The sequence below is a fragment of the Gavialis gangeticus genome, unplaced genomic scaffold, assembly GCF_001723915.1.
Source record: "Gavialis gangeticus isolate Ggan-Ray unplaced genomic scaffold, GavGan_comp1, whole genome shotgun sequence".
Taxonomy (NCBI): Eukaryota; Metazoa; Chordata; order Crocodylia; family Gavialidae; genus Gavialis; species Gavialis gangeticus.
This window is the reverse complement of record NW_017729033.1, coordinates 17,803,839-17,806,849: the sequence shown is the minus strand read 5'-3', so window position 1 is coordinate 17,806,849 and position 3,011 is coordinate 17,803,839. Positions and strand designations below refer to the sequence as shown.

At 52.2% G+C, this 3,011-nt stretch overlaps 2 non-coding genes across 2 annotated transcripts; both read right to left on the bottom strand.

The window, feature by feature from the left end:
* Positions 1-578: 578 nt before the first annotated feature.
* Positions 579-649, bottom strand: TRNAG-GCC. The gene has a single exon. It is a non-coding gene; the product is annotated as a tRNA-Gly (tRNA).
* A 1,808-nt stretch (positions 650-2,457) lies between these two features.
* TRNAR-CCG lies at positions 2,458-2,530 on the bottom strand. Its single transcript has one exon. It is a non-coding gene; the product is annotated as a tRNA-Arg (tRNA).
* Positions 2,531-3,011: the final 481 nt, after the last annotated feature.

Sequence of the window (3,011 nt, the reverse complement as noted above, 5' to 3'; positions counted from 1 at the left end):
AATTGACAAGGATGTGTATTCCTCCTTAATATAGTGCCATGCCCCCACCTTTCCTTCCTATCCTGTCCCTCCCTGTGCAGCCTACAGCCCTTGACATTCACCACCCACTCATGTGTTGAGTCCCATCACATTTCCATGATCCCCACTAGGTCTGGGCTGGTGTCAGCTAGCAGGAGGGTGAGTTCCTCCTGCTTATTTCCCATACTATGAGCCTTTGTGTAGAGGCATTTGAGGCCTCCTGCAGATGTGTGTACTGACCCCCTAGTCCCAGTGTTGCCCTGGCCCCTATCGCTTACCTGTTCATTCGTCAGTCTGGGCTGGGCTGTAGTTGCAGGTGTTGTTTGGTCTGGCAGTCTGATTATTTCCTCCACCCTCATTTTCCCCTTAAAGGCCCCATGCTCCAGATGAGCCATGAAGTCACAACCTTGGCATTGCTTTACTGTGTACTGCTATATAAGTACCATGTACTAACCAATTGCACCACTGGAACCCCTATATAAGGGAAAGTTTGAGTCAGGCATCTTCTTCAAGGACTACCTGAAGCTATTAAGGTAATTAAAGGAATCATTTGAAGCACTTGCACTGGCTGGGAATTGAACCCAGGTCCCCTGCATGGCAAGCAGGAATTCTGCCATTGAACCACCAGTGCTTACTGAGTACTTAAGTTCCTCCTGCTTGTTTGCCATACTACGAGTGTTTGTGTAGAGGCATTTGAGGCCTCCTGAGGATGTGTGCACTGGCCCCCCTACTTTGAGCATTACCCTGGCCCCTGTTGCTTACCTGTGTATATGTTTTGCTTATTGGTCTAGGCTAGGCTGTACTTGTGGGTGCTGCTTGGTTTAGCGGTCCAAGGCCTCCTCTGCCCTCATCTTCCCCTTCCCCCAACGAGCCTAGTTTAAAGCCCGCCGGAGGAGATCCGCCAACCTAGAAGAAAACACATGCTTACCTTTAGGGGAAAGGTGGAGCCCATCCCATCCGAGAATGTCTCATCGTGATGTGTGGGTTGTTGTCGAGGAAACCAAAGCCCACCTCGAGACATCATTCCCAATGCTGCCAGTTGGTCTCTGCGATGCATGTCGCTTGCCATCTTCCACGTCCACTCAGTGGTAGGAGAGAAGAGAAAACCACCTGTGCGCCTATCTCCTTCAGCACACCCCCCCAGAGTGTGGTAGTTCACCATCAGGTGATCAGGGCTTTTCCTGGCCGCATCATTAGTACCCACATGGATTAGGACCATGGGGCAGTAATCAGTGGGCTGCATCACAGCCTGGATCATCCCCTTCATGTCCTGAATCTTTGCTCTGGGTAGGCAGTAGACCTTGCGTGTCAAGGGGTCCTGGCGACAGATGGGGCCCTCTGTACCTCTCAGGATGGAGTCGCCTATGACGATCACTCGACACTTTTTCCTCCGGGACTGCTTAGCTTCTTTGGCCTGCTTGGATTGTGGAGAGTGTGGAGTTGCCTCCTCTCTGGTTGCCTCCTCTCCTTCCATCTCCTCCAGAGTTGCCAGGGCCTTGTACCTGTTCTCCAGCCAGACTGGAGGAACTGGTGCTGCTGTGTTACGAGCAGCCCTGGTTCTGGAGGTGACCATCTGCCACTCTGCAGTGGAGGGCACTTCCCAAAATGCTTCTTCCTTGGGTGTGTGGCCCTGCAGGGAAAAGAAATAGCCACTGATTTCATCCTCCACCTCCCTGATTCCCCTCAGCCTGCTAACCTCCTCCTGGAGCTCCCTCACCTGCGCCTCCAGGGCCCTGAGGCGGGTGCCTGCAGGACAGGTGTGGAGGTCCCCAATCCCTGCCCCCCCCGGGCCTTGATGGGCAACTCCCGCAGGCCAGGGGGTGGGGGGACGCCAGTCCCACCATGGGCTCTGTTTGGGTGGAGGCCTCAGACAAGCCCTAGGTAGGCTGTGCCCCCAAGGAGGGGCCCTGGCAGCACTCCGTGTTGACATCATCATAGGAGTTGCTGCTTGTTTATCGCTTAGTGTGGTGCTTCGCCCTGCCCTAGCAGGAATCTCCCTCCTGGCGCTTCCTTCTCACCTGCTGGCGCGAACAGAGTTGATGGAACTACATTGTTGGGAAATTGGAGTCCACAGCTCGGGAGCCTACCAGCTCAGCTAAGAGGGACCTGGGGGGCTTCCCCTCTGGATCCAGTTCAGCTGTGTTTGGTCCCTCTGCCCACTTACCTTAGGGGGATCAGCTGCTGCCCCCACTGCATCCACCTCTGCTTCAGGTCAGGAAAGGATCCACACAACAAACCACATAAAGGCCTCACTTTGAATTTCCCACCACTGCCCCAACTTTTTTTGGTGAGCCCCCTTGAGAGACCCACTTGTCCAGCCCGAGGGATTCAGTCCAGTCTCCTTTTGAAGATCTCCAAGGTACCAACACAAACCACAAACAAGTTTTTCCTTATATCTGAAACCTTCTTCTGGAGTTTATGACCATAACATTATAAAGTTGACCCAGGTGGGATTTGAACCCACAATCCCCAGCTCCGGAGGCTGATACCTTATCCATTAGGCCACTGGGCCCATGATAAGCAGGGCTGAAAATTTTGTTAGACCCCAACTCCATGCAGCGCCTAATGACTAGGGACAAAATGGAGACAGCTTCGGACTAGCGCCCAAAAAACAACCAACCAGGGAGCCTCCCCAAACAATAGTTTTTTCTACATTTGTACACCTTGGTTCATGCTCATTAACATTCACTCTGCCCTCATTCCTCCTCCCATTTCTACTCCCATTTCAAACTCTGCTTCTGTTTACTGTTTGCTTCATTAGCATGGTATTGCCTATGCATTTCATGCATTTACATGCCTCTCTGCTAAGAGCTCATGTGTAAGAATTTGACCCCTGTCTTCTCCTGGTCAGTTGTGGTTTCTTGCTGGTTCTTTCTAGTTTCTTGCTGACTTCAGCACCATCTCCAAGGCCGTACTTCTGCTTTGTCCCCTAATGATAACTGTTGGTCTGTATCCTATTTTTACACAACACATCATGCACTTTGCACCCCATC